The sequence below is a fragment of the Mesoplodon densirostris genome, chromosome X (genome assembly GCF_025265405.1).
Source record: "Mesoplodon densirostris isolate mMesDen1 chromosome X, mMesDen1 primary haplotype, whole genome shotgun sequence".
Classification (NCBI taxonomy): domain Eukaryota; kingdom Metazoa; phylum Chordata; class Mammalia; order Artiodactyla; family Ziphiidae; genus Mesoplodon; species Mesoplodon densirostris.
In genome coordinates this window covers 48,357,759-48,382,527 of record NC_082681.1, presented here as the reverse complement: position 1 = coordinate 48,382,527, position 24,769 = coordinate 48,357,759, and the positions used below count along the sequence as shown (strand labels likewise).

The 24,769-nt window shown below is 40.6% G+C and overlaps 1 pseudogene; it reads right to left on the bottom strand.

The window, feature by feature from the left end:
- Positions 1–24,769, bottom strand: part of LOC132482249 (nuclear RNA export factor 3-like) — a 42,244-nt pseudogene that overhangs the window by 4,722 nt on the left and 12,753 nt on the right.

Here is a 24,769-nt window from a genome sequence, read left to right as displayed (position 1 = left end):
GAGGAACCACATGGGCCAGAGAAAAAGAGCCAGGATGGCCGTGCACCCCTACTCCCTTCCTTTTCCTACAAATCCATTTCCCTTCCTCTGCCACCATCACATGAGCCTTCCCACCTTCCCTTCAAAGACGGATCTGGGTACCACACCTCACCTCAGTGTTGGAGAGGTTCCAGTTCTTGGTGTTGGAAGCATTCGGCATAATGTTGGACAGGCCGTGCAGCTGGTAGGGTTTCTTATCGCTCAGGTCCAAGGCCAAAAGCTATGATGAGGAAAGAGTTAGAGTGAGGACCCCAGCAGGGGATACCTGAGACCAATCTGCCTCTTCTACCTAATCTCTCCCACCATCACCACCAGCCCCAACACTGGGTCTAAGGTCCTCATCTTGGGCATCTTCCCTGGATGGGTCTGCAGGGAGGCAGCCATGCCATTTCTAGGGTTTTGCGCCATTCCAGTATCACGGGTCATCAAGTCTTCAGGAAGCCAGGAGGAGGGAATCGGGGGCTGAGAGGCTCCTGGCTGGTACAGCTCCAGCACCAACCCCTCCCCGAGTTACCATTCCTGAGTATCCTTCCCAGCTAGACCCCTCTGCTCTCACCTGCTCTACAATTGCTGCTGTCGCCATACCAGGGTCAGAGCGGACTCCCTGGATGTCACGAGATTGCTGGGAGGCATCATATCGTTCCTTCATGGGCAGCTGCTGAGTTAGGGATGGGGTTCAGGGGCTCTGAGTCTGAGGTGGTGATCGGGGGCAATAGGTGGGTCTGGCTGTGAGTGCACAGGTTGTGTTGAGTCTGCATTACCTTTATCTGCTCCACCTTTTCTGACCTCAGCTCCTTCAGCACAGAGTGAGGTGCATCACAGGGATCAACAAAGATAGATATCTGTTGAGAACACAAGAGGGGCTGGGTAAGCTCCAGGAAATCTGAGCTCTGGGATCAAGCAAGACCATGCCCCTGCCCTGCCCTCTGGCTCCCAGCTAGCCCTGCTCATGCCCTTGACACACACCCTTTCATTAGCCTCATTGTAAATCTTGCCGTTGACATTCTTCAGTTCGAAAGCAATGTTGGCATTCTGAACGAAGAACTGGGCCTCCATTTTCTCATAGTGAAACTGTAGGGAGAGTGACAAGAGAAGCATAATATGAGACCAGAGCCATTTCTCATCTGGGCCTGCCATCTACCCCGTTTCCTCTCATCGGCCTCAATGTCCTCTCTTACTTCGACTGGGGTGAAGGGGACACTGCATTGCTTGTGAATCAAATTCAGCAGCCACTTCTCATCATATTTAATACCGAAGGGAACCTAAGAGGCAAAGAAATAATTGGGGAAAGAAAAGTGATAAAATGGAATCCAAGGTTAAGATAAGACCCAGTTGTGTCTTGCTTTAGGACCTTTTTTCAGGCTTTAGGTAATTTCTTAAGATAGGACAATATCTGTTATCGCTAACTTTTACACCAGACATGGGCTTCCTATATATCCTTTCTTTCCATTTAAATACTTTTCCTGAAATAATCGACTTCATATCTTTCACACGTACTTACTTTTATAAAGTTCTAAGAGATCCTACCTAAGGCAGACCTGGCCTGCCCCTCTGACGAGGATCCCAGAGACTCAACCTCCTCCCACACTCAGCTTGAGCCAAACTGCGTCTTCTGGTGTGGAGTTGCTCCATCTCCTTGGCAGTAGTTTCCTCCTTTGTTTTAGACAGCGTCTCCCATGCTTCCTGCAGTCAGTCTGCTCCCTTTATATTGCTTCTCTGAACCTGCCCTCACATGATCTAGGAAGTTAACTCCTAGTAATAACAAGACAGATTACCAGCTCCACTGCCACGAGAGAAAAGTCCCAGCATCTCTACATGCGCCCAACATGACTCTCTCTGTCATCTTCTTCTACATGTTAGGTCCATTTAGCCAGCACACTCACTCTGATCTTGAACCAGCTCCCCAAGGTCTCATCCTGCCTGTTTCTCTCCATTCTTCTCTCTGGAGGCATTTGCTCTGTCTCCTTGTTAACAGGGGTTTCGTCTTGTTCCTGAAAATTGCCTCTCCGATGACAGGATGGAAGGGCATAGGGAGCACTGTGGGGAAGTGGAGAGAAGAAAGTGGTCCGCATAGTCTTGGGAAGTCCTCTCTACATTTTCCCCAATGATAGCAGAGCTACAATAAAGATTGCTCAACCGTTAACCTGATCCCATCATTCCTCACTCTTCCAGGTTAGAGAGAAAAGTGACATATTTAACTACAAGGTTTTGTTTTTCACTGGTTGATACTTGTCAGCCATGCTGCCTCGTCACTTACTATCTTGCTTGGATGTCCACGTGAGCATCACTTCGCAGTGATTCTCTATCTTGCTGCTGCTGGGATGTGGCCTGTTGAGACCAAGAGCTCTGTCTCCTTTGGTAGATACCCCTGCATCTTGCTTTTCTTTGTAAAGTGTTCACTTGATCAATGTTCTCTGAAATTGAGAACAACACATCAATAGGCCCAGTACCAGAAAAATTCCTGGGAAAGTTCTCATGGCTAATGAAGAAATATCACTGACTTTATAATCTAAAGAGAAATGTATCACAGTGCTAAAAAAAAGGCTTAGAAACTTCACTGTGGTTCCACTTCTCAGGAAATGAGAGGTGGGGAGCGTTCACAGCCAAGAAGAAAACAAGCACAGAGGAAAGGGTCTGGACCCAGGGTTTAGTCTGTGATGTTAGTCCCTGCTCTGCTTGGTTCAGGTTATGTGACCTGGGACAAGTAGCTTTTCACCTCTAACTCTCTCTTCTCTGCTCGGCTCTAGGGGCACAATAAAATCTACCCTGAAATCTACCCTTGTGTGATGGTTCAAGGGTCAAAGGTGACCTCCCTGCCTGACGAAAGAATTAGAGATATGAAAGATAAGGCCGATGAAAAGATCCAGAATGCAGCCTGGAGAGACATAGCATGGAGAATACCAAAAGCGAGGGGGAGATAATTAAAGGTGATGCAGTGAACATAGCTAACACATGGTTAATGTGAGTCCCGGAAAGAAGGGGAGGGAACAGTGGAGAAGTGGTATTTGAAGAGATCTTTGTTGAGAAGTTTCCAAAAGTAACAAGATATCAACTCAGTGTAACAGTATTATTGTAACAGGAGAAAAAGTATGCTTTAAAGAGAAACATTCTTTAAAAAAAGGCATTCATTTCTTCATCCTGTAACAAAAACTCGGAAAATTTGTGACCAGAAGACTCAAACTAAAAGAAATATTATAGACTCTTTCTTGGGCAGAAGAAATATCTTCCCAGGTGGAGGCACATAGATACAGGAAAGAAAGACTAATGACATTTGTGAATATGTAGGCAAATTTAAATGAGTGCTGATTATATAACACAATGATAGTAATTTCTTCTGGGGATTTAAATATATAGACAATGAAAATGCATGACAATAAATTTGGAGGGAGTATATGGAATCAAAGTGTCTCAAGGTCCCCTAATTGTCTGAGGAGTTCTAAAGAACTAATTAATTAACATTAGACTGAAAGTGCAAAAATGTACATTGTAATCTGAAGGGTAAACACTACAAGAATGGCAAAAGAATGTTTATCTAGCCACATGAGGTAACAATTTAATAGTTATAAAATGTTAATCATTTCAAAGGAAAGGAAAGGAAAAAGAACTTAGAAGAGACAAAAATAAATATACAGTAAGATAGTATGTATAAACCAAATTACATCTACTTTTACATTAAAAATTTGAGATTATTATTCCAAATAGAAAGACAGCTATTATCAGACTGGACAAGAAACCCTCCATCAAATGCTCCTGAAAAGAGACACATGCAAATTTTAATATCTAGGAAATTTTAAAATAAAAAAATGATGGCAAAATGTATACCTTTTCCACAGTAACCTACAGAGAGCTGGTATAACCCTATTAGTAAAAGTAAAGGTACAGTTTAAAGAAAAAAGAATCACTAGAGAAAGAAGGAGATTTCTTTTTGATAACAGGTTCAATGCAATAAGGAGATATTAATATAAAATTCTAAATTTGTATGCATGTCCTAAAATAGAGCCAAAATATGCAAAGCAAAATCTAACAGAAATAGAGCATGGACAAATTCACAGTCACAGTGGGAAATTTTTACACAGCTCACTGAGTGATGCACAAAATGGCAGACAAAAACTCAGCTAGAGGGAGAAGGTTTCAAAATGTGACTTAAGTTAACAAATGTATTTAAGTGACATAGAACAATGCACATAAGAACTACTCATCGAACATTCCAGGATAGATCATATGCTGGGCAACAAAGCAAGCCTCAGTAAGCTTCTATGGACTAATACAATTTACCCTGACTAGTTAATGTAATATTCAGTGGTAATGGTGGGTTTTCTGCCCCTCCTCCACCTCGTATAAATCCAAGGAATATTAGTTTACACAATCCCACGCCCCACCTAGGTGACACTCCCTACTTGCCAAACCCTAGACCTGAGAAGATCACATGACTTTTGCCTTTTCCTTAGCCAGGGGAAATAATTCACCTCAGCCATGGCCATTTCCATAAGAGGGGAGGTTTTCTCTTTTTTTTTTTTTGCGGTACGCGGGCCTCTCGCTGTTGCGGTCTCTCCCGTTGCGGAGCATAGGCTCCGGACGCGCAGGCTCAGCGGCCATGGCTCACGGGCCCAGCTGCTCCACGGCATGTGGGATCTTCCTGGACCAGGGCACGAACACGTGTCCCCTGCATCGGCAGGCGGACTCTCAATCACTGCGCCACCAGGGAAGCCCGAGGGGAGGTTTTCCACATGGAATCAGGATGGGTGTGTCAGAGCCCACTTGGCCCATTTCCTCAAGAGAGTGGGAAATAGTGAGCCTGAGCCCTCTGCATGCCTTCTCTAAAGGGGGGTCAGCTTGCTGGGGGTCCTGTGGGTTGGGGTTAGGGAGGGAACCCAGAACCCCTCCTGCCCTGTGGGGATCTGAGGACAAGGTCTCATGCTGACCAACTCACCCATGGGCTGGCCTGAAGGCAGTGATCTGTCACCACCCTCCTCACAGGCTGCTCGTGAAGAGAATCTGTGGGTCTGGAGCTGGAGGTCTGGAGAATATCAGGAAGGGCTGCCGAAGAAGGAGAGTGCAAGCCCCAAACCACTCTGTCAGAGCCACACAAACAAGATGGAGTCCTAACAGGAAGTCCCCTCCCCAAGAGCATAGAGGAGGAGAGTCCTGGGGGCCAGAGGAGACTTCACTTCCTGTAATTACTGCCCCCTGAGTTTGCTGCCAGCCTAACACCCAGGGAACTCTTTCCAACTGTACCACCCTTGCAGAGGAGGGCATCTGGAATCAGGAGGCTTAGGGGACCTTGGTACTTCTGGTTACAAACACAGGGAGCTCTGTATGCCAGACTCTGGATCAGCTACACTACATTGTGTTCCTTCGTACGGCAAACCCAGAGAACTCTGTGTGCCAGCTGTAGGCCAGGCTCTGTACTTGCTACATTGCCTCTATTCTTTCATGAATTCCTCACAAGGGGACTCTGATATCAGAATCACCAACTTTCCAAGGTTGCTGAGGCTTACTGAGGTGCTGGAGCTTGTCTAGGGTCATTCAGATGCTACCTGGGGAAACAGAGACTGAAACTGAGCTCCACGGAATGGAAGATGACTTCTCCAAGCAGAGATTTACTAAGTTATTGCTGTAGTGTGGGAGATTGTCTTAAGTTAGTACAAAGTAACAGAATTTTCTGAAAATAGTCAAATGGCTGGAATTAACCTCAGCCCACCTCAGAGAGATAATACCAAAAAACAAAAACTTCCAAAAACCAAACAACAAAGAACAGACCTGAAAACTATAAACGAAATAGCAGTCAGAGTTTTGTGGGTCCCTGTAATGACAGTAAAAGAAAACAAATCATGTATTTTCCTTTAAAAAAAAAAAGTCCTCAATGTAGATAGATGCCCCTATGGTCAGAGCCAGAATTGTAGCTCTGAAAGTTCCAGACCAGAGAGGTTTCAAGGCAGAGGGAAGGAGAGAGGAGATTGGGCTCCAGTGCATTAGTTGGACATTTCTGGAATTTTCCACACCATGTCTACAATCCCTTCCTGGATCTCAATGCCCTGAGAAAAGTCCAGCCACTGAGAGAGGTGAAGAAAATTCTGCACATAAGTGTGTGAACATTTGGGGGTAAAAGAAGTGTAAGACAGAAATGCACACACCACACAGATAAACTGTCAAGTCTAAAATTGAAATTTTTTATTTTTTATGAAACAGTGTCATGTGAACTCTTTGATAACATGGTAAATATATGTGAACTTTTTTTGTTAGTTGCTTACTAGATATTTTCAAGTGTTCCATCTCAACAAATTAGCCTAATCACAAAATATTAAACATTAAAAGTAAAAACATTAAAAAACATTAAAAATGCCACCAGGGAAGCCCGCCACTCGTTTTTAAGTTCACACCCTCTGTTGTGTAGCCTATGAATTTGGATGTCAGTTCTCTAGGTCTGAGAGCCGCCTGGCAGAAACCCTGGCCAGGCAGTGCCCAGGCCACAAGGAGAGACACTGGGCCAAGGAGATGCAGGAGGGTGGGGCTGGCGCCTGAGAAGAACCCTCTCACCCATAAGGCTCTCTCCCCTCGGTCCCTCTGGGTGGGGTCGGGAATCTGGCCCCGCCTCCCAGTACCTTATACATTGAGCTATAGGGGGTCACGTGACCTGAGCTGCACCAATCCAAGTCCTTTTCCGGCGAGCTTAACTTTGAGAGGGAGCCATTAAGACACCACGTGCCGCCAACACTGAGGCGGATGGCAACACTGAGGCGTGTCCTCTGTGATCTCCGGAGAGGGAGGAAACTGCTCCTACTGCTGGGGTCTTGGACAGCTCAAGTTTTTTCCAACTCTTGTTCCAATCAGGTAAATTACAACAGCATTCTTTCTATAAATTACGCCTCTATTGACCTAAATTAAATTACCCAGGATCAAGGTTTGGGGGTTAATAAGAAAGGCAGTCAACCGGATTGCTGGGTCCACTGTCCTGTCCACACGCCGTGCGTTCCTCTTTCCTCAGCTGTGATTCGCTTCAGTTGTGTGGCTAATCATTTCGCACTCTCTCTTTGAAATCCCTCAATCAGCCTCCCGCTTGTTAAAAAACAAAATTGTGTTTCTCCTTTGCACCTCAGTTTTGTTTGCGGTTTGTTTTGATACCTCAGACTTTAAATTGTAAGTATTGAAATGTTTGTCTCTCTCTCCCCCCTCCCCCACCTCTATCTCTCTCTGGTCTCTCCTTATCTATATATATATGGTATTTCATTGTTTTTATACTTAAAATGGTTATCTTCTGAAGAGCACATAAATACTCATCTACATCTTGGAGATGACTGCACTTTCATTTATTTTAATGGGCTCTCTAAAGCAGTTTGAAATAGTTTCTTGCTGGATGATGTGGCACGAGCATTTATCCATCCTCCTAACCGTATTTCAATAAGTTAAACTATTATTAAACAGTGTCGTTTATACAATAACCATTCCTTTAACCACTGAACTTTTTTAAAAATTCTTTATTTTGAAATAATTTTAGGCTCACAGAAACTTTGCGAACAGTATAGAAATCCTTCACCCAGCTTTCCCTAATGTTAACTAACATCTTATATAGCCATAGAAAAATTATCAAAATTAGGAAATTAACATTGATGCAGTACTATTAACTAATTTACATACTTTATTTGAATTTCACCATTTGTCCCAGTAATCTCATTTTTTATTCCAGCATCCCATTCTGGATACCACATTGCATTTGGCCATCATTTCTCCTAAGTCTCCTCCAGGCTGGCAGTTCCTTAAGCTTTCTGGGTGTTTCCCGGTCTTGACGCTTTTGAAGATACTGGTCAGGTATTTTATAGAATGTCTGTCAACTTGGGTTTCTCTGATGTGTTCATGTGATTTGATTGAAATTACAAATTTTTGGCAACAATACCGGTTTTATTCTCCTCCCCTTCATCCCATTGGTGATGGAGGAATTTCCACCCTAGTGTTATGGGGGTGGCTGAACACACGACACCTGACACTGGACAGATACTACCCACAGCAGCTTATTAGTACTCACAGCCTGGGGAGGAGGACACTACTGGCCAGGTAGAGCCCCACAGGAGTCATTCTCTGGAAGAGAGTGAACAAGCAGGGGCTGTGGGGGGCAGTCTGTAGTAGCAAGAGGACGAGATGACCCTTGGTTCACATGGGAGGATGTGATTGGCTTGTTTGAATACTTCTGTGAGCTGGTAGGGAACCGAAACCTGATAGTCAGGGGCGAGCAGGCACTGTGGCTAGTTCCCATGATAAGGCTGGTTCTTTGGCTAGGGGACCTTCTTCCTGGGAGCACAAAAGGGGAATGGGAACTTGTGGTGAGTCCATTTGAGACCCTCTAGGTTTTCCCCCAAATGTCAAGGCATGCATGTCACTGTGCCTTAATTTTAGGTCTTATACCACAGCGCTGCAAAAGCGATTCTGTTCCCTTCTCCAAGCATCATGTGTGGGGGTACATGATGTCCATATGTTGTATTAATGATGCTATTCATTTGCAACACTTGATTAAGGTAGGGACAACTGTGTGGCTCCATTGTAATGGTACTGTTTTCCTATTTGTAAGTAATAAATATCGTGTAGGAAATACTTTCAGACTATGAAAATATCCTATTTCTTCTCAGACTATTATTCACGACTTTTAAAATCCATCTGTTGATCTTGCCTACAACAATTATGACTTAATGGTGACTTTCTATTTCCTTATTCCTACTACATTGGTTCATTGGAATTCTGAAGAGCTGTCTTTTCTCCCCCATTTATTTATTTATTACTTTCAAGTTGTTAATAAAAATTGTTTTATTTCAAATTATTGAATCAAATAACTAATCAAATTATTTATGTCAGTATTGAATCATGAATAACTATGTTACATTGTGACTTATAATCAAATTATATCATTATTTAGTTTCTTGAATTGTTCCAGCTTTGGTGACTGCAAGCTTCTTTTGGTGGGGTCTGTGTTCTTTCAGCATGACCTGATCCTTTTTTGTGTACTTCCTTGCTGGCACTAAGGTATTCCTGTTCATCTTGTGTTTTTGTCCCCACCACGGCCCTGAAATCAAAAAAACACTTCTGCAAAGAGTCAAGCTTCCTTTTCTTGGAAAATGACATTTAGAAACCAATATCTCAGTGTGTGTTCATTGCTATTGCGGTTTCATTGCTCCTAAGCCCTCCCTCTCCATCCACAAATGAAGGAAATATATTGTATGTATATACTCATGTTTACAGATACTTCTCAGTTTCTCTACCTATATGTATAGATATTGAAAGCCAGGAGCTCATACTGATACTTCTTATGTTAATCCATTGTAGCCCTGTTTGTAACTTCTTTGTGTGACCTGGCTCTCCTTATCTTCAATATTTACTTACTTGTTCATTCCTGATATATACATGAAGTACTTGCAGAAATGCTACCCAATACACCTGTTAGAAACAGATTTGATAACTTGTGTTTGTGTACAGTTCTTTATGCCTTAGGCCTCAGAGGATGCAATCAAAGAAATACTATTTCCCCACGTTGCTTAGCTTAGCTATTTTCTTTCTCACCTCTTCAGCTGTGGTTAAGACATTCATTTGTCATATAGTTAGGTTAATTTTGTGGTGTTTGTATTTGAGCTTGCCTCCTCCCCACATCTTAGTTGGTTTTGATTTTTTATTTAATTCTGGGGTATGTGAAATATTACTGTGATTCAAAGAGTCAGGGCTGCACAGAAACGTCTATTAGACAAGTGTCACTCTTTCGTCAGGCCTTCTAACCCCTTCCCGTTCCCCACTTACTTCCCACACTCCCCCTGTAGATAACCAATCTCTTTAGTTTCTGGTTTAATCTTTCCTGTGTTTACTCTGCACAAATGAACTGATCCATATATGTTTTCTTATATTCCCTTGTTTATTAAATGAAGGACGGCACCTTATAATGCTCCTTTGCACTTTTCCTTTTTCAGTTAGCAGCATTCCATAAAAAAACTCTTTATGCCATAGAGGGCTTCATTGCTTTTTTGTTTTTGTTTTTGTTTCTGTGTTTTTTACAGCTGCATTGGACTCCGCTGACATATGTAGGGGCATTTAACTTGTTTTCAACACTCTGCAACGACAAACAATGCTGCAGTGAATAACCTTAGGCATAAGTACTTTTGTGTTGGTGGAAATGGATCTTCAAGTTTTATTCCCAGCAGTAGTATTGTTGGGCCAAAAGTGAAGTGCATGTGTATTTCTGTTAGGTATTTCCAAATTTCTCTCCAGAAGGGTTGTACTGGTTTTCACTCCCACTAGCTACTGTGACTGTCTCCCCACAGACTCACTAACAGAACATGTTGCCCTACTTTTGTGACCTTTGTTGATGTGGTAGGTGAGAAATGATATCTCGGCATTGTCTTAGTATGCATTTGTCTAATTATGAGAAAGTTTGACTCTATATTTTGAGGACTGTTTTATATATTTTTTGTGAATTATCTGCTCATATCTTTTCCCATTTTTCTGTAGAAATATTAGCCTTTTGTCCTTCCGTACTTCAGAGTTCTGTATATACTTGGACTATTATTCATTTGTCCGGGAGGCATGCTGCAAATACTTTATCTCAATTTGTCAATTGCCTTTTGATTTAGTTATGATGTGTTTGCTATACATTAAAAAAAATCCTTTGTAGTCACACAGATCATTGTTTTCTTTCATTGCCTCTGGAAATTTGAGTCACAGTTAGAAAGCCTTTCCCTATGCTGAGGTTAAAGCAAGGTCCTGCCATATTTTCTTAAAGATTTTGTTATGGTTTCATTTGTTTAGATTCCTAACCCGTTTACAGTTTATTTTTGTGTATAGTGTGTGATATGGATCTACACTGATTCTTTTCCCAAATGGCTCAGTTGTTCCAGCATCATTTATTGAACGTCCATCTTTGCCACAGTGATATTAAATGCCCTTTCATCATATACTGAAATTTCCATATATTATGGTTGTTTTTCTGGGTTTCCTATTCTGTTTCACAGGACTATTTGTCTATTCATGTACCAGTACCACAGTGTTATAATTTCTGAGGCTTTATAGCGTGCTTTAATGCCTGGTATCATTACTCCCCACTTATAGGTTTTCTTTTTCACTTATATCCTGGCTATTCTTGCATGATTTAAAAAATATTAATTTTACTATCCATTGATCTACAACATAAAAACGTTTGCTGATATTTTTGAGATTATATTAAATTTATACGTTAGTTTAGGGAGAACCGACATCTTTTTAATGTTGAGTTATTCTATCCAAGAACATTGACCAATGTCTTTGTGCTTATTTAAGTTTCCTTCTATGTCGTTCAGGAGTGTCTAAAATTTTTCCTTGCATAGATGCTCTCATTACATTTATTTCTATGCATTTAAGGTTTGTTTTTGCTATTGTATATGGAATTTTCTCTACTAAAGTGTCCTCTAGCTGTGTGTGTGTGAGTGTACACAAAGACCATTGACTTTTGTATGTAACTTTATATCCTACTACCTTGCTGATCTCTCTTATTGTTTTGCTTAATCTGTCGTTGTTTCTATAGGGCTTTTCAGGTGTACAGTAATATCATCTGCGCACAGAGGTGGCTTTACTGCTTGTTATTCATTCTCATAAATCTAATTGATTTCTCTAGTCAACTGACTAATGCTTGTAGTTGAAGACTGAACAGGAATGATATAATGGGCATACTTTTCTTGTTCCTGACCTTATTGGAGAACCTCTGGTAGTCCCCCACTAAATAAAATACTAGCATGAGGAATTAATTATATATCTTTTATCATGTTAAGAATGCATCCCTCTTTCCCATTTCTTGAGGTTTTTCTTTTCTTAACACTGAATGGGTGTTGAAGTTTCCCAAAGATTTGTTTGGCATCTGTGGTTTTAATCATATGATATTTGTCCTTAATTATATTACTATGGTGAATGATATCAATGGAATTCCTAATATAGAACCAGCCCTGTATTAATGGAATAAATTGCACTTCATCACAGTATATTAGTTTCTAAATGTACTGTTGGATGTTTGCTAATATTCTGTTTAGTATTTTGGTATCTACGTTTTACCTGTTAGCATCCTACTGGCTTCATAAAAGAAGTTAGGGAAGTTTCCTTCCTTTCTAATGTTCTTACATAACTCATAGAGCTTTGGTACTTTTTGATCTTTGATGGTTTACTAGACTTCACCTGTAAAACCATCTGAGCAAGGTGCTTCTTGGGGGTATTGCTGTAATAACTTTATTTCTTCTATGAAAATTGCCTAATTTAAGCTTTCTAACACAAGAATCAGAACTTTGGTAATCTGTATTTATCTAGGAAGTTACCTATTTCATATAGATTTTCAAGTTTATTTGCATAGATGTTGGCAAAGTAATCTCTTTTTTTTGTTTTGATGATTATTTCTCCTTTGTCATTTATTATTTTGTCTATGTGTGATCTCTCCCTTTCTTCCTTCATCAAGCCAGCTAGGGGTTTGTTCATTTTGAAAAACAAGATTTCGTTTTTCTATTTTGTATCTCATTCATTTCTGCTTTTATATTTTGCTTTCTTTAGTTGTTCTTTTTTTCCTAGTTGGTTTTTTTTTTCATTTTTTGAGGCCATACTTTAATTCATTTATCTTCATCCTTCCATTTTTACTCATAAAAGTGCATACTGTGTGAATTTGCCTCAGATCACCGCGCTAAATGTATCCCATAGATGCCGATATGTAGTTTTTCATAGTCATTCCTTTAAAAAATTTCTTTACAACTTCAGTTTGCATTTCCTCTTGTGTTCAACAGTTTTTAAGAGAAGCCTTAAAAATTTTGTTCAGGTGGAAAGGGCTTTCTGTTTTCAATTTTTGTTACTAACTTTTATTGCTTTGGGGTTAGAGAGGATTGTTTGTACTTTTTCTACTTTATAGAAATCAATTATCTAATCTCTGTGAGATAATTATGATCCATTTTGACAAATATATATTCCCTATATAACATTATTGGTTAGCTTTCTCTTTTTTTTATATGACTTGATCAGCCTTAGACTGAGTTTGGTGTATTAAATCTCCTACTGTTACTGTTTCCTGTTATTATTTTATCTACGTCTCCTTTCATTTTTGGTTTATAAAGGTGTTTGTTTGTTATTGGTGCATAAATATTCCTAAGGGTTATATCTTCTTTGTGAGTTTTGGCTTTTGTCATTAAGACATGTTTTTGGTCACGTTTAATGCTTTCTTAAAATCATTCTGAACCACCTGTTTTCTTAACACTTTACTCTCTGGTCTATGCACTTTTTCCTCCCGTATCATTTAACACTCACCTACTGCATTATGATAAAGTGTTTGTTCTATTTCCTTCTACTTCTCTCCCTTCTCTCATGTTTAGTTGCACATTTTCTGTGTTCTTTTTTCACAGCATAAACCTTTTGTACATTAGCCTTCTCCCCTTTCCTCCACCTTGATTTTACTATTGTATGTAAAATACTCTCCATTAGGTATTTTGGTGAAGTTTTCCTTCTCATCGCAGTGGGACCACAATCCCAGTTCCTGTTTTAAATTACTTGGCAAACATTCTGTAAAGAGAAGTATAGGAAGTATTGTAAGTTCCTGGGTCACAGTGTCACTGTCTCTCTACTCAACTTTGCTACTGTAGTGCAAAAGCATTCATAGACAATACATAAATGATTGATCATGGCTTTGTTCCAATAGAGCTTTATTTACAAAATCAAGCAGTGGGCTGGATTTGGATCATTGGGCCAGTTTGCAGACCCCTGCTCTAGTAGCTTCCTTAGGAAGGGCTGAGGGGTGCAGAATTTCCCAAGTTTCTACAAGTTCAAACGTTTTTTCAGTAGGCTGTGATATTTAAAGGACACCCCAGTTGGTTATGAAATCTATGCTTCAGCCTTTCATTTTAGTCACTCTCTGTCTTTTGATTTTTAAAAATATTCTATTTAAGGTGGGTTTCATATCCTCCAATGCTTGCTTGAGTGTAATTAATTTTGTTTGGAGTGTTGACTTCCAGTCTTTTTCTCCTTCATGGTTGTTTAATATATATGCACTTTTGTTTCCTCATCCCTCTTTTTTTTTTTTTTACAAAGTTTGGTATGGAATTCCCTTCATTCTCTTCATCTGTATGATATTGGTTTTTTTCAACAAGATTCCTAGTATAATAATGTGATTTTTTGTTAGTATGGCAAAGTCCAGATCCTTTTTATTTTGTTTGTTTATTTTGGTGATGAAGGGAGAAGTCCTGAGTGCTCTGATTTTGCGGTTCTCTTATGTCTTGCAAGATCCTTAATTTTCCCCTTTTGTTTCTTTTCTCCGTCATTACCCAAGTGCCGATGGGTGCTTCTCCCTAACTGTTTGCCTTTATTCTTCCCTAAGAGTTATATCTTTCAAAGACTGCACTTTAAATCATCCCTGTCCCTTCATAAGCTCTGATTGTGGAGTACGTTCCCTGTAGTCCGGGCTTTCATATTCTAGGACACCTTTTTGGTATTTTTAGATTTATTCTGGGCTTAGGCATTCTAGATGAGCTTTCATCCCTTTTCCATCTTCTTTCCTCTCTCTTGGCAGCTTTTCTTGGTCTGTCTTTTGTTTTCCACAAAGCCTAGTAATGGGAGTGTGACAAATCTTATGCCAGGATTCAAGATTTTTCTTTTTTACTTACAATTCTTTTGAATTTTTGGCCTTCTCCATTTTCAAGTAATGATGAGGGTGTGGCTTTTGTGTAAATATAGATTTCCCTTCTTATTGGTTTTTATCCTTTTGGGAGAAAATAATTTTTTAACATCTTTATTAGAGTATAATTGCTTTACAATGGTGTGTCAGCTTCTGCCTTATAACAAAGTGAATCAGTTATATGTACACATATGTCCCCATATCTCTTCCCTCTTGCATCTCCCTCGCTCCCACCCTCCCTATCCCACCCCTCTATTTGGTCACAAAGCAACGAGCTGATCTCCCTGTGCTATGTGGCTGCTTCCCACTAGCGATCTATTTTACGTTTGGTAGTGCATATAAGTTCTTCACACTCTCTCACTTTGTCCCAGCTTACCCTTCCCCCTCCCTGTATCCTCAAGTCCAGTCTCTAGTAGGTCTGCATCTTTGTTCCCATCTGGCCCCTAGGTTCTTCTGACCATTTTCTTTTCTTTTTTTTTTTTAGATTCCATATATATGTGTTAGCATACGGTATTTGTTTATCTCTTTTTGACTTACTTCACTCTGTATGACAGTCTCTAGGTCCATCCACCTCACTACAGATAACTCAGTTTCATTCCCTTTATGGCTGAGTAATATTCCATTGTATATATGTGCCACATCTTCATTATCCATTCATCTGTTGATGGACACTTAGGTTGCTTCCACGTCCTGGCTATTGTAAATAGAGCTGCAATGAACACTGTGGTACATGACTCTTTTTGAATTATGGTTTTCTCAGGGTATATGCCCAGTAGTGGGATTGCTGGGTCGTATGGTATTCTATTTTTAGTTTTTTAAGGAACCTCCATACTGTTCTCCATAGTGACTGTACCAATTCACATTCCCACCAGCAGTGCAAGAGTGTTCCCCTTGCTCCACACCCTCTCCAGCATTTATTGTTTGTAGATTTCTTGATGATGGCCATTCTGACTGGTGTGAGATGATATCTCATTGTAGTTTTCATTTGAATTTCTCTAAGGATTAATGATGTTGAGCATCCTTTCATGTGTTTGTTGGCAATTGGTATATCTTCTTTGGAAAAATGTCTATTTAGGTCTTCTGCCCATTATTGGATTGGGTTGTTTGTTTTTTTGATATTGAGCTGCGTGCGCTGCTTGTAAGCTTTGGAGATTAATCCTTTGTCAGTTGCTTCATTTGAAAATATTTTCTTGCATTCTGAGGGTTGTGTTTTCGTCTTGTTTATGGTTTCCTTTGCTGTGCAAAAGCTTTTAAGTTTCATTCGGTCCCATTTGTTTATCTTTGTTTTTATTTCCATTTCTCTAGGAGGTGGGTCAAAAAGGATCTTACTGTGATGTATGTCATAGAGTGTTCTGCCTCTGTTTTCCTCGAAGAGTTTGATGGTGTCTGGCCTTACATTTAGGTCTTTAATCCATTTTGAGTTTATTTTTGTGTATGGTGTTAGGGAGTGTTCTAATTTCATTCTCTTACATGTAGCTGTCCAGTTTTCACAGCACCACTTATTGCAGAGGCTGTCTTTTCTCCACTGTATATTCTTGCCTCCTTTATTGAAGATAAGGTGTCTGTATGTGTGTGGGTCTATCTCTGGGCTTTCTATCCTCTTCCATTGATCTATAGTTGTTTTTTTATCCCAGTAAAATACTGTCTTGATTACTGTAGCTTTGTAGTATAGTCTGAAGTCAGGGAGCCTGATTGCTCCAGCTCTGTGTTTCTTTCTCAAGACTGCTTTGGCTATTCGGGGTCTTTTGTGTTTTGATACAAATTGTGAAATTTTTTGTTGTAGTTCTATGAAAAATGCCAGTGGTAGTTTGATAGGGATTACATTGAATCTGTAGATTGCTTTGAGTAGTAGAGCCATTTTCACAGTGTTGATTCTTCCAATCCAAGAACTTGGTATATCTCTCCATCTATTTCTATCATCTTTCATTTCTTTCATCAGTGTCTTGTAATTTTCTGCACACAGGTCTTTTGTCTCCTTAGGTAGGTTTATTCCTAGATATTTTATTCTTTTTGTAGTAATGGTAAATGGAAGTGTTTCCTTAATTTCTCTTTCAGATTTTTCATCATTAATGTATAAGAATGCAAGAGGTTTCTGTGCACTCATTTTGTATCCTGCTACTTAACCAAATTCCTTGATTAGCTCTAGTACTTTTCTGGTAGCATCTTTAGGATCCTCTATGTATAGTATCATGTCATCTGCCAACAGTGACAGATTTACTTCTTTTCCAATTTGGATTCCTATCATTTCTTTTTCTTCTCTGATTGCTGTGGCTAAAAATTCCAAAACTATGTTGAATAATAGTCGTGTGAGTGGGCAACCTTGTCAATTTGCTGATCTTAGTGGAAATGGTTTCATTTTTTCACCATTGAGGATGATGTTGGCTGTGGATTTGTCAGATATGGCCTTTATTATGTTGAGGAAGTTTCCCTATCTGCCTGCTTTCTGGAGGGTTTTTATCATAAATGGGTGTTGAATTTTGTCAAAAGCTTTCTGTGCATGTACTGAGAGGATCATATGGGTTTTCTCCTTCTGTTTTTTAATATGGTGTATCACGTTGATTGATTTGCATATACTGCAGAATCCTTGCATTCCTGGGATAAACCCCACTTGGTCATAATGTTTGATCATTTTAATGTGCTGTTGGATTCTGTTTGCTAGGATTTTGTTGAGGATTTTTGCATCTATGTTCCTCAGTGATAATGGCCTGTAGTTTTGTTTCTTTGTGACATCTTTGTCTGGTTTTGGTATCAGAGTGATGGTGGCCTCGTAGAATGAGTGTGGGAGTGTTCCTCCCGCTGCTATATTTTTGCAGAGTTTGAGAAGGATAGGTGTTAGCTCTTCTCTAAATGTTTGAAAGAATTCACCTGTGAAGCCATCTGGTCCTGGGTTTCTGTTTGTTGGAAGATTTTTAATCACCATTTCAATGTCAGTGCTTGTGATTGGTCTGTTCATATTTTCTATTTCTTCCTGGTTCAGTCTGGGAAGGTTGTGCATTTCTAAGAATTTGTCCATTTCTTCCAGGTTGTCCATTTTTTTGGCATAGAGTCGCTTGTAGTAATATCTGATGATCCTTTGTATTTCTGCAGTGTCAGTTGTTACTTCTCCTTTTTCATTTCTAATTCTATTGATTTGAGTCTTCTCCCTTTTTTTCTTGATGAGTCTGGCTAACGGTTTATCAATTTTGTTTATCTTCTCAAAGAACCAGCTTTTAGTTTTATTGATCTTTGCTATCATTTCCTTCATTTCTTTTTCATTTATTTCTGATCTGATCTTTATGATTCATTTCCTTCTGCTAAGTGTGGGTGGTTTTTTGTTCTTCTTTCTCTAATCGCTTTATGTGTAAGGTTAGGTTGTTTATTTGAGATCTTCCTTGTTTCTTGAGGTAGGATTGTATTGCTCTAAGCTTCCCTCCTAGAACTTCTTTTGCTGCATCCCATAGGTTTTTGGTCATCGTCTTTTCATTGTCATTTGTTTCTAGCTATTTTTAGATTTCCTCTTTGATTTGTTCAGTGACCCCTTGGTTATTTAGTAATGTATTGTTTAGCCTCCATGTGTTTGTATTTCGTACAGATGTTTTCCTGTAATTGATATCTAGTCTCATAGTGTTGTGTTCGGAAAAGATACTTGATATGATTTTAATTTTCTTAAATTTACCAAGGCTTGATTTGTGACCCAAGATATGATCTATCCTGGAGAATGTTCCATGAGCACTTGAGAAGAATGTGTATTCTGTTGTTTTTGGATGGGATGTCCTGTAAATATCAATTAAGTCCATCTTGTTTAATGTATCATTTAAAGCTTGTGTTTCCTTATTTATTTTCATTTTGAGTGATCTCTCCATTGGTGAAAGTGGGGTGTTGAAGTCCTCTACTATGATTGTGTTACTGTTAATTTCCCCTTTTATGGCTGTTAGTATTAGCCTTATGTAGTGAGGTGCTCCTATGTTGGGTGCGTTAATATTTACAATTGTTATATCTTCTTCTTGGATTGATCCCTTGATCATTATGTATTGTCCTTCTTTGTCTCCTGTAATAGTCTTTGTTTTAAAGTCTATTTTGTCTGATATGAGAACTGCTACTCCAGTTTTCTTTTGATTTCCATTTGCATGGAATATCTTTTTCCATCCCCTCACTTTCAGTCTGTATGTGTCCCCAGGTCTGAAGTGGCTCTCTTGTAGACAGCATATATACGGGTCTTGTTTTTGTATCCATTCAGCCAACCTATGTCTTGGTTGGCACATTTAATCCATTTACATTTAAGGTAATTATCGATATGTATGTTCCTGTTACCATTTTGTTAATTGTTTTGGGTTTTTTTTATTTTAGGTCTTTTACTTCTCTTGTGTTTCTTGCCTAGAGAACTTCCTTTAGCCTTTGTTGTAAAGACGATTTGGTGGTGCTGAATTCTCTTAGCTTTTGTTGTCTGTAAAGCTTTTAATTTCTCCTTCAAATCTGAATGAGATCCTTGCTGGGTAGAGTAATCTTGGTTGTAGGTTTTTCTCTTTCATCACTTTAAATATGTCCTGCCACTCCCTTCTGGCTTGCAGAGTTTCTGCTGGAAGATCAGCTGTTTACCTTATGGGGATTCCCTTATGTGTTACTTGTCGTTTTTCCCTTGCTGCTTTTAATATTTGTTCTCTGTATTTAATTTTTTATAGTTTGATTAATATGTGTCTTGGCGTGTTTATCCTTGGTTTTATGCTGCATAGGACTCTCTGTGCTTCCTGGACTGGATTAACTATTTCCTTGCTCCCTTCTCTGGGGCTCCTTTAAGCAGAGCTCCTAAACCCCTCTCCTTGTGCACCAGGAAACAAAGAGGCAAGGAAAAGTGTCTTGTCTCTTCAGCAGCTCCAGACTTTTTCCCTGAGTCCCTCTCAGCTAGCCATGGCGCACAAGACCCCTTCAGGCTGTGTTCATGCAGCCACCCCCAGTCCTCTCCCTGGGATCTGAACTCCGAAGCCTGAGCCTCAGCTCCCAGTCCCCGCCCGCCCTGGCGGGTGAGCAGACAAGCCTCTCAAGCTGGTGAGTGCTGGTCGGCACCAACCCCCTGAGCGGGAATCTCTCCACTTTTTCCTCTGCACCCCTGTTGCTGCGCTCTCCTCCATGGATCCGAAACTCCCACCCTCGCCACCAGCAGTCTCTGCCCACGAAGGGGCTTCCTAGTGTGTGGAAACCTTTCCTCCTTCACAGCTCCCTCCCACTCATGCAGGTTCTGTCTCTATTCTTTTGTCACTGTTTATTCTTTTTTCTTTTACCCTACCCAGGCCCTTGGGGAGTTTCTTGCCTTTTGGGTGGTCTGAGGACTTCTGCCAGTGTTCAGTAAGTGTTCTGTAGGAGTTGTTCCACATGTACACGTATTTCTGATGTATTTGTGGGGAGGAAGGTGATCTCCATGTCTTACTCTTCCTCCATCTTGAAGCTCCTCAAGAGGAAATAATTTGACGAAGTCAGCTAGGTGGTAAGCATTGTCTTCTGCTAACGTACCTCTGATTTCTAATGGCATTTTATCTCATGTAAGTGTGTGTGTGTGTGTGCTTGTGTGCACGTGTTTGTGCACATATATAATTAAATTACACACAAGTCCATTTTCATTCTATTCCTATAGTAGAGGTCACTTGAGTTGGCCCTATGATTGACCACATACTTATTCAATAAGTATTTTGTCCATAGCTAACCCTGGAAGCAAACAAGTGACTATAGATATCTTCTCAGGATTTCTAAATATTCTCCACTCTGAAGCAGGTTTTTGAAGATGGACCAAGAGACCACAGTTACACTCCTAATGCTTGTTGCAAAGAGTCTGCTGAATAATGAGCCTGTAGCTATCCATGCCCTGGACAAAATCCCAAGAGACCTCTTTGTTCCATTGTTCAACGCTGCCTTCTTGGGTGGGCATAAGGCGATGCTAACGGCAATGGTGAGGGCTTGGCCTTTTCGCTGTCTCCACATTGGGTCATTGAACACACAGGAGTCATACTATGACATCTTGGAAGCCATGATTGATGGTCTGCAGATGCTCCCTGCCCAGAACTCTTCCTCTTGGTAAGGCTATGAGCAGTAGAGACACAGGGAGTCAGCAGGAGGGTATGCTGTAGCCTGGGGCAGGGGAATACTAAACCATCTCCCAACAGTAGCCAATGGTGAATACTGCAGTCTTTGCAGAGCTGTCGGTCAGCACTTGGGGTCACCTTCGGGACTCTATTGCTTTATAGTGTTGATTATAGAATAGAGGTGCTTGAGGATACTATGAATGGATTTGAGTGTGATTACACACAAGCGGAATATGGGCATTGAGACAGGGAAAGCCTGGAGGTGAAGGAGGGGGTGGGGAAAGGATGAAAGACGCTGCATTTGTGTGGAAAGAACTTCTTGGTGAATGGCAATGAAGCGCAAACCAGGGTTAAAGTGCACTGTCCCTGCTTCTCATCATTGATCTTGCTGGGTTATATTAAAATCAGCTATCTCTCATGTGTTCTGTCGCTTCCTTTCCTTCCAGGGGGCCCAAACTGAGGATCCTAGATTTAAGGCGTGACCCGGACTGTAAGACAGTATGCTCTGAGATTCGGACCACATTCCCTTTCTGTTTTAAGTCATGCCTTTACTCTCAGCACTCTATCCTTAAGATAGAAGAAGCTCAGCATAGTGTCAGGCGCCTCGGGATTGGTAATTCTGGGTCTGCGCCTCAGTCAGCTCAGGAACCCATGGAATTACTAGTGGATATTTCCCTCAATAGTACCTTGAGAACAGAGCAATTCCTCTCTTTCCTTTGTAGTAAAATTCAGCAGGACTTTGGGTCCTTGCACATCTGCTGCAGAGATTTGCAAATCGATAGAATGTCTGCCCACAAAAGTATCCTGCAGTTTCTTGATCTGGGGTGCATTGAACACCTGGAAATGGATCAGGCTGATCTGAGTAAAGTCCTCACCCTTTTGGCTCAGGTGATCCACCTGAACAGCCTTACTCTGTGTAACATCCCCTTTAAATCTTATACGAGAAGGAAATTCAGATCTTTTCTCCTCTCCCTTGGGCGGCTGGACAACCTCCAGGAGCTCAGCTTGCCTCTCGTCTGCCTCACCAATCAACTGCACCAACTGCTCAGGTGAAGGGGAGGGGAGGAACCTGTGTTCCTTGAACACCTCATTGTTAAGACAGAAGAGACCATGCTTGGATCTTCCTAAGCTCCTTGTAACCCATTTCTCTTTTTACCTCAGTGTAGGCACTGCTGGGAGTTTGAACCTAGCTGGGGGAGAGAGGGGTACCTTATGGTGAGCAGCAGATGAGGTTAGAAAAGGAAGCTGTGCTCATATATTCATTCATTCATTCAGTGACCCTGGGCAGACACTATAATAAGTCTGTAAATATATTGGTGAAAAAGACTCAGTCCTTCTCCTATTGGACTTTACAGCTCTCTGGAGAGGAAGGGGAGGCATTCAGATGGAGAAACATTAAGCTATAGGACTAATGCACGTGCCCATGGATGGGCCCCAATAGTTAACATTGCCAGATAATTTTGCTCCTGTATTTCCCCCAAGCCTTAGACCCTGAATGGAGAGCTTGTCATCTGGGAACTAGTCAAAGGAAACCCTCAGTTGGCTGCTTTCCCAGACCCATCCTCGCCAAATAAGTGAATCAGATGCAACACTGATTATGTCGTATATACTAAGTGCATGCAATTTCTTCACTTAATCTTTCCCGCAGTTCTTTATAATAATTACTACTGTGCACATTTTCAAGATTAAATCCCTGTACCTCAGAGTTGTAAAGTAACTTTCTCAAGGTCACAAATCTATAAAGTCTGATCCCAGAGTCCACAATGTTAACCACCTGTTGCAAACCGTGAACACAGTACTTTATTCTAGAGCCTTAGGTACCTATAATTTGGGGCTCATTGCCCTCATTCTTCTGAAATAACCTTACATTTTTCTCTCTATAGCATTGTGCCACGTCAGTTGGATACACTGTATCTACCTTACTGTAGCGTTTCTAACAGAGACATCACTGTCCTGTCCGAGAGCTCTCAGGCCACCTACCTAAAGGAACTGAGTCTCAGTAACAACAAGATCTTCTCAGAAGGATATGAGCCCTTCCAGGCTCTGCTGGAGAAGGTCTCAAGCACCCTGCAACATCTGGAGATAAACAATTGTATGATAACTGATTCTACTCTGTCTGCCATCCTCCCAGCCCTGAGCCACTGTACCCACCTCCGTGTCCTTAGCTTTGTCTTCAATCCCATTACCATGCCTGTGCTCAAGAGTCTTCTGCAGCACTTGACATCCTTGATGAAGCTGAAGTATGTGATTTATCCTGTCCCTCTCCATTGCTACGAGGAAGGGAATTTTCATGACAGTTTGGACCGACAGAAACTTGCTGAAGTTCAGGCTCAGTTGGAGGCGATGCTGCACGGGGCACAGCGGGATGACATGAATTGGGCCACTTGTTCATAGTGATTTCCACAGTACAAGGAGGTGTTTCAACACTGATGTGTGGCCATGAAAGCGTTCACTTTTTTCCTTTTTTTTTTTTTTTTTTGCCTGAAACCCAAGTTTGTAGAGACACATACGTAATGTTCTAATGTTCTAGGAAACTGGGGTTAGGAACACTGGATAGGTTAACTGATCTCTATAAAAGAGGAAATTTTAAAAGGAAATAGAGGAATTTGAAAGGTCCTCTGGATCTCTTGCCCACTGCCCTCTACATCTTCTGGTTACTAACCACAGTGTTGGGTATGTGACGTAAGCTGACCCAGTCATGGTACATCAATTCTTTATCCACACTGATTGGTTCACTTATCCATTTATGGGCACTTGACACAAGTCAGATCAATTGAAACTCTTCCGAGAGGTGGTAGTTGTTGAATAATTTTACACTCTAGGGACCTGCAAACTTCTTGTGTTTCTGATTACCTCAGGTGGCTTATGAGAAACCACATGCAACTAAAAGGAAACAAACAAACTATGCCCACTACCTACTGGTATCTTCATCAGCATATTGCTGCCTGATTTCCCAGGTCTCAGATCCCTGGCTCAGTTATTCCTTATTCCACACACATTCACCAAGTATCTGTTATGATTTAGGTACTTTTCCATGTGCTAAGAAAGATAAAGTCCCTGATCTCCCTCAGAGTGTAGACATTCCTATGATTTATCAGTTTCTCTACTCTTTCTTAGAGGACTTGGGAAATTATTTATTCCCCCATATCACAGTATTTTTTTTCACTTTTTCCCCTTACATAGTCTGCTCAAATGATATTGGCCTTTTTATCCTGTTGGGTAGATGCTCAGGCCTCAAATCATGGCTTATATTTTACCTCCTCATATAGGTTTTCTCTTGCTTCCCCATTTAAGTAGATTTATTCTTCAGCTGCTTTTTCTTAAGGTATCATGTATATTTCCTTCATGGTACACATTGTTGCATGTGTATTTGCTCCCTCAGCTCTTCCACTAGAGTTGCACTGCTCAGTATGGTGCACACTAACCATAAGTGGCTTCTGAATTCTAGAAATCTGGCTACTCTCAAATGTGATGTACCCTAGGTGTTGAATGCACACTGTGTATCCAAGAGTTAGCAAGAAACTAAGGATGCAGAATAACTAACTGCTAATTTACGTGTATCGTTTACATGTTGAAATGATAACATACTGCATATCAAAGACAGTAAAGGCAAAATAATGTAAATTAAATTCTTTATATTCTTACGTGTTAAAATGATACCATTTTATTTTAAAGACTTAGTAAGAAAAATGTTATAATAATTACCTGTGTATAGGTTTACATGTCAACGTGATAAAACATTGCATTCCAAAGACTAATTGAGAGAAAATAAAGTTAATCAATAGGTTGTTCCTACTGTTTATATGTTGAAATGGTAACAGAAAATGTCAATGGAGCGGCATGGACATATATACACTACCAAACGTAAGGTAGATAGCTAGAGGGAAGCAGCCGCATAGCACAGGAGATCAGCTCGGTTCTTTGTGACCGCCTGGAGGGGTGGGATAGGGAAGGTGGGAGGGAGATGCAAAAGGGAGGGGATATGGGAACATATGTATATGTATAACTGATTAAATTTGTAAAAAAAATAAAAAATAGAAAAATT